Source organism: Octopus bimaculoides, chromosome 12 (genome assembly GCF_046866305.1).
Source record: "Octopus bimaculoides isolate indiv1 chromosome 12, ASM4686630v1, whole genome shotgun sequence".
NCBI lineage: Eukaryota > Metazoa > Mollusca > Cephalopoda > Octopoda > Octopodidae > Octopus > Octopus bimaculoides.
In genome coordinates this window covers 69439902-69447232 of record NC_142939.1, presented here as the reverse complement: position 1 = coordinate 69447232, position 7331 = coordinate 69439902, and the positions used below count along the sequence as shown (strand labels likewise).

Genomic DNA, 7331 nt, shown 5'->3' with positions numbered 1-7331 from the left:
AAGATTGTAAGAAGATGAGTGCCTCATACTGAAGGGGCATGTGGCCCATGAGAAGAGTTGTAAGAGGCAGGTGCTTCATTTTAAGGACATGGTGTCGTCTGCAGTAAGAGGCTTAGTACCTCATTGTAAGGAGCTTGAGTCCAATAAGAAACTGTGCTAAGAGGTTTATTGCCTCAAATATGTAAATTATAAAAGAACAATGTTTTAGAGAAGCAGAGTTCGGTGGGTGACTTCTGCCTTCTCCCACTAATATCATCATGTTCATCATTCATCTCATCAATGTCTTTGTCCAGCCCGCACCTACTCCATCTATGTACAGCTTTCATAGCCAATATAATGAAATAAAGTAGCTCATTTTCATTATCATTCATTTTTATCATAAGTTTTTTTTTTTTTTCTAATTGTTATATGTCCCCACTGGCCCCTTTGTGGGTAATAAAGAAATCACTCCTCATTCGTTAGGTCCTTGTTATATAGGACCTTATAAAATATCTTCAAGAACAGAGAAGACAATCATATTAGATGCTGAAGGAAAACCAGAAACAGAAAATGTGTATAGAGTCAAGGAGGCTTTCGTCAAATCCATCCAGAATTCAAGAACATGAAAATATAATTGTAAAAAGAAACCAAAAACATGTGATCTCAATATGAAATTAAAACAATAGCATCGAGGCTATCAAATGGACAGGCCACAAACGCAAGAATGAAAGAAACCAAGCTACTGCGTCTAATTTTATCTGGTGACCACTGTGTGGCCATCCGTGCCACTGATAGAAGAATCAGCTGAGGCAAAGCCTAAAACTGACCGACATCAATCCCAAAGCCTGGGACACTGAAGCTGAGGAAAGGCTGTGGTGGTACCAACTGCCCTACAGAAACAGATATTACATGAATTTCATAGTGGACACCTGGGAATGTCGAGAATGAAAGCTTTGACAAGGAGTTACGCGTCTTGGCCGACACTGGACCAGGACATTGAAAATTTGGTAAAATCTTGTAGAGGTTGTGTGCCAGCAGCCAAGGCACCACAAATACCAATCATGGCCTGAGTCCATTGTCCAGAGTACATATAGACTACACTGGACCAGTGAATGGCGCCTACTACATTGTTGATAGCCTTACCATGTGACCGGAAGTATGTAGGTGCGGTCAACCTACTGCGAAGGTAGCAAAGTTCCTGCATGAACTTTTTTGCTCAATACAATGTTCCAGACACCACAGTATCGGACAATGGAACATAATTTACAGGATGAGTTCAAGAAATTGTATAAAATGCATGCAATCAAGCACACGTTTACTCCGCCCTACCACCCAGGGTCAAATGGGCAAGCAGAATGATTTGTAGATACTTTGAAGCAAGTGCTAGAGAGAAAAAAAAAATTAGGCAATGACGAAATGCTAAATAAATTCTAAATATCAGTTCAGGCAAGTCACCTGCAGATCTAATGTTCGATTGAAAAATTAAATTGATCTTTGAGAAATTGTTGCCAAAGGAAGAAAACGTACAGAGTAAACAAAAAATTTTTACAGAGACAAAGTCCATTTCAAAGTATACAAGAATGGTAAACAGAGGTGGCAGGATTAAAAGAATTGGTAACATGTAATTTACTTTCATTTTTGTAGGACTATTCCTTGTCACTTTTTTTTATAACAGTAACCAAAAATATACTGCAGTCTCTACAAGCCCAAACATCACACAATATGGTAATTTATATAAATAGAATTATAGAAAAAAAAAGTCTGAAGTTCTAAAATAACTAAAACATAAAATAAAATAAAAAATGTTAAATTTCAACACCTCACAGGATAAAGGTAGTTTGTTTGTGTGTGTGTGTGTGTGTGTGTGTGTGTGTGTGTGTGTGTGTGTGTGTGTTTGTGTGTGTGTGTGTGTAAGGAAAAGATATTTACTAACAGATAATTATGTTATCAAAACAATTTATCATTTACATACCTCTGAAATCTATGCAAAAATTTCAGCAATGCCCTTTTCATTCCTACTGGGATCGATACCATTTAAATCTAATTTGAGGATCCACAGGGGTTTATGGGGGTGGGACTTGCATAATTGGACAAGATATTTGCAGAACACAAATTCATAAAAATTTTCAACACCAAAAAAATTTTTTTTAATTATCAAACTTTACGTGATGTCATTCAACCCATAATTAATAACAGGCAGTGTGCATATACGCAAGTTTTAAAAACATTTTGAAATTAGGGTGAATGATGGTGGTCTTGGTACTAGTGGAGGGGGGGGGAGAGACACCCCATACAAAGTCACCATCATCAATTAACCCCCATGAGCAGCACTTCAAATCAATCTCCAATGCTTCTTCATGCCTGTCTACTCGTTCACTCTCACTCCTTGTACATAACCACACATGTGTGTGTGTATATATATATCTATATACATATATATATATATACACACACATATATATGAGTTTTTTTCAGTTTCCATCTAGCAAATCCACTCTGAAAGTTTTGGTCAGCCCATGTGGTTGTGAAGCAAACTTCTTAACCACAGAGCCACTCATGCAGACAAGGACAAAATAGATACAGGACTCAAAAAATAACACAAATATCAAGAGACAAAATCGTCCTGAATCTCTCAAAATATTAGCAGCCATTGCAGGTCTCTGCAGTCAACTCGGAATTTCCTTTGAGAACAAGTGTGGACACACCGGCTATGGAGATGAGCACTCGTTTGAGTTTGGTCTGACCAACAGCACATTTCTCGGAGGCTCTCAACAAGCTATGAATCTGCAAAGGAAATTCAGTGAAGTGGCTTAAAATATTACAAACCAACAAAAGAAAAAAAGAAAAGAAAAAGAAACTCTACACCATTTTGATACCAACATATCTGATCAAACTGATCTTTGTTCTACAATACTAACTTCCTATTTCACAGTGATTTAAAGTTTAACAGAGGGGGCGGGGGTACAACCACACCAATAGTCACAATCAGTTATAAAGATTCATAAAATGTGAGACTTTTTTTTTTTTATATATATATATATCAGGTTTTTAAATAGAAACTTACCTTCTAACATTTCTGCTGTGTGGAAATGAAATAACAACAACATAAAATAATAAAGCTTTTGATGTTTTTTTTTCTTCTTTTTTTTTTTTAAACAAGTGAGTAAAATACCATATCAAAGCATTTTCAATGTTAGTAAAGAAAGAGAAGTCAATAAAACTTGACATTCAGAAAGAAAACGAATTGCAAATTGCAATAACATACTACCATACCTGAACGAGCTGGGAAATTTCATCGGAGACCTCCACTTGAGTTGCTTCTGGCCGAAACACTTTGTTTCATTTTCTTCTGGACATCTCAGCAACTGATGTTGACAAACTGTGTATTAGAAATATTGATCTTACTTAAGTTTCTGTGTAAAGGTAGTATGGGTGGTCTTTCAAAGGTTTTCTATAAGAAACATGGTGACTACAAATGGTAAAGGAAGGAGTAATAGAAACAGGACACATGGATTACTGTTAACCACTAATTCAGTCTCTGCAAATAGCCGGACTGGAAGCCAGTGGTTGTTGTTGAAACTAACAGCAAGTAAAGTAATCTCTTGAGGCTCTAGAGTTCTAGTCGTTGGAGACATCTACATAGCCAGAAACAGCTACCAAATCACGCACATATCATAGACACCTGTCTTCCACAGTGAGAAATAGCAGCCAAATCCCGCGCAGATTCTAGGCATCTGTCTTCCACAGCGAGAAATAGCAGCCAAATCCCGCGCAGATTCTAGGCATCTGTCTTCCACAGCAAGAAATAGCAGCCAAATCCCGCGCAGATCATAGACACCTGTCTTCCACAGCGAGAAATAGCAGCCAAATCCCGCACAGATCATAGACACCTGTCTTCCACAGTGAGAAATAGCAGCCAAATCCCGCGCAGATCAAGAACATCTCTTGAGGCGCCAATAAGCGAAAGTCACCAGAATTAAAAACACTGAACCATTTCATTGTTTAGTACTTAGGCAATGCGTATCTCTTCTGAAATAGTTAGTGAAGTCAAATTATCTCTCTTCTTTTATCAGCTGTTGTGTCGTTTTCAGGTAGAAAGGGACAACAGGGTAACCACATAATTAGGAGATGAAAAGGGGAGGGGTTAAGTGTTATCCGGGAAAAAGGGGTGGGAAAAAGTGAAGTTTAATGGGTCTGACTGAGTTAAGGGCACCTGTGAACTTGATAGGAAGAACGGGGATTCCTTCAATAAAATACAAATAATATATAAGTATATGCATAACAACAAATGGAGCAAAAAAAAGAAATGGTAGCTGGAATTATCACTTGTTTCTCATAAGGGAGAACATAATAAAACATTAAGTAGCAAGACAAAAACGAAATTGTGGGGTAACTTACGAGCTAAGATGTTACATGGTCAGTCCTTACATACTGTTTCGAAGCAAGTGAGGGCCATTTCACCAAAAAAACACTCACCGAAGTTCGTTGTAAATAAACAAGTCCGCCATATCTATCAATGACATTCTACTTCGACAGTCTCACAAGACAACAATGAAACAAGGAACTCAGACGAACAACATATCCAACAGTCCATATAACACTGTTATATATTAATATCCTTATGTTAGCGTTAATCAGTGTAAAACCGAAGTATAGGGTGTTAGCTGAGAAATAATAATAATAATAATAATAATAACAAAACACATGCTCATAAGAAGAAGGTCAGATCTATGGCTAAGCAGTTGGTGATGCGAGGTAGCCTTAGCTGTAAATACTGGGAAGGAAAAAATTAATCAACTATAGAAGGGGAATAGGCAAGTATATGCATATATATATATGTACATACCTTCATCTACCTGTATATATATATATATAGATGCATATCTGGGTACAGGACGTTGCAAACAAAATATAACTGGACGACTTCGGGTATTTCTGTGTCAAGTGAGATTTAACGAAATGGGAGGAGGGGTAAGAATAAATTAAAGGGTTGGGTGTCTCGTCCTGTTTTGTTTTTGTGTATTTATGGATTGTGTAAAATCCGCAAAACATTCTTCGAGTTTAAATTAGACAATATAATAATTACTGCCTTAACGCATTTTATGAAATTCATAAAAGCATTGTCTCTGTTGTATCAACTAAACTCGAACAGATGCACTGAAAATAGATGCATTTGATGCATAAAACTTCGATTGTTTTCTGCATTTTACATACACACCTGAAGCAGGTGAGAATAAATCTGTAAGGCTTTTTTTTCTTCTAGTTTAAAATGAGACATTGCTGGCATGATTTCGTTATATCTATAACGCATAGATACATAAAAACAGACAGAAACAATCAAGCAAACACAATCCATTAGATTTCTTCTTCTTCTTCTCCCATTTCGGGTACAGAAAATACCCGAAGTCGTCGATGAAAAATGATGAAAGAAATAAAACAAATCAAAAGATGATAGGAAGCTGAGGCAAGAGCGAGGTTTTGGTCTCTTAAATGAACTGTGAAGAAGAGACTCTTGGAAATCTTCATTTAAAATGCCAGAATGTATTCTTGTCTTGTTTTTGTTTTTCAGTATAAGTTATTTACGGATTATAAATATTCCTCTGCTTCTCACAAAAACGTGTGTGTGTTGTGGTATGAAGGGGAAATTAAGAAACAGGAGGGTTGACATTAAAAAAACAAGGAGAAATGAGCTTTTCTTCTTACCTGTCGAAAATCTGGAGGGGAAGGTTTTCTTCTCTTCGTTGCAAACACGTTCGGTTTCCATGACACCCAGTTGCCCTCTGACCTCTTCCGCTCACCATTACGCATGCTCTGATCCTCACTTCCGTAACGGACACCTGACAGAACCAAAACATTCTCTCACTTACGCCTTAATTACAACTTCTGCTCAAATATTTCGTGTTTACATTTGCTGTCTCTGACAATATTTTAGCTATGAGCGATTAGATTGTTATCATTTCCCCTGTTAATGAATAAACCATTGGAATAAGAGATCCCTTACTTGAGCAATAGGTAAGGGTTAAAGACATGAATAGGATCTAGAAGTATATTAAGAAAATCATCAAATATATATACATCGCACCCATGCTAGCATGGAAAACAGATATAAAAATGATTGCCATACATATATACGCCTATGGATATGTATACATGTGTGTGTGTGTGTGTGTGTGTGTGTGTGTGTGTGTGTCTGAAGGTATGGAGCCTAGTGGTTAAGGTGTTGCACTCACAGTGGCTAGATTGTGGGTTCAATTCCCATACTGAGCCAGTGTTTATTGAACACTGGCCATAATGTCGGGGACGAATAATTGTACACTGGCAATAAAGACGGGGACCAAAAATTGAACACTGGCCATAAAATGGGGGATCAAAAATCGCACACTGGCCATAAAGTCGGGGGACCAAAAAATTTGCACACTGGCAATATAGACGGGGACCAAAAATTGAACACTGGCCATAAAGTCGGGGACCAAAAATTGAACTCTGGCCACAAAGTCGGGGACCAAAAATTGAACATTGCGCATAAAGTCGGGTACGAATAATTGAACACTGGCCATAGAGTCGGGGACCAAAAATTGCACACTGGCCATAAAGTCGGGGAACAAAATTCGCACACTGGCCATAAAGTCGGGGACGATAAATTGGACACTGGCAATAAATTCGGGGACCAAAAATCGCACAGTGGCCATAAAGACGGGGACTTAAAATTGAACACTGGCTATAAGGACGGGGACCCAAAATTGAAAACTGGCCATAAAGGCGGGGACCAAAAATTGAACACTGTCCATAAAGTCGGGGACCAAAAATCGCACACTGGCCATAAAGTCGGGGACCATTAATGCACACTGGCAATAAAAACGGGGTCTAAAAATTGAACACTGGCCACAAAGTCGGGGACCAAAAATTGCACACTGGCCATAAAGTCGGGGAACAAAATTCGGACGCTGGCCATAAAGTCGGGGTAGATGAATTGAACACTGGCCATAAATTCGGGGACCAAAAATCGCACAGTGGCCATAAAGACGGGGATCAAAAATTGAACACTGTCCATAAAGTCGGGGACCAAAAATCGCACACTGGCCATAAAGTCGGGGACCATTAATGCACACTGGCAATAAAAACGGGGTCTAAAAATTGAACACTGGCCATAAATCGGGGACCAAAAATCGCACACTGACCAGAAAGTCGGGGACCAATAATGCACACTGGCCATAAAGTCGGGGACCAAAAATTGAACACTGGCCATAAAGTCGGGGACCATAAATTGAACACTGGCCATAAAATCGGGGACCAAAAATCGCATACTGGCCATAAAGTCGGGGTCCAAAAATTGCACACCGTCCATAAAGACG

The 7331-nt window shown here is 38.4% G+C and overlaps 1 long non-coding RNA gene across 3 annotated transcripts; it reads right to left on the bottom strand.

Annotated features, from left to right (window-relative positions):
* Positions 1-1348: 1348 nt before the first annotated feature.
* On the bottom strand, positions 1349-5940 carry LOC149133145 (uncharacterized). Of its 3 annotated transcripts, none has more exons than XR_016243906.1 (3): positions 5683-5940; positions 3253-3358; positions 1349-2763 (listed from the first exon to the last, which is right to left on the bottom strand). It is a non-coding gene; the product is annotated as an uncharacterized LOC149133145 (long non-coding RNA). The 3 variants fall into 3 exon arrangements; XR_016243907.1 differs by lacking the exon at positions 5683-5940 and adding an exon at positions 4456-4606; XR_016243908.1 differs by lacking the exon at positions 5683-5940 and adding an exon at positions 4378-4520.
* Positions 5941-7331: the final 1391 nt, after the last annotated feature.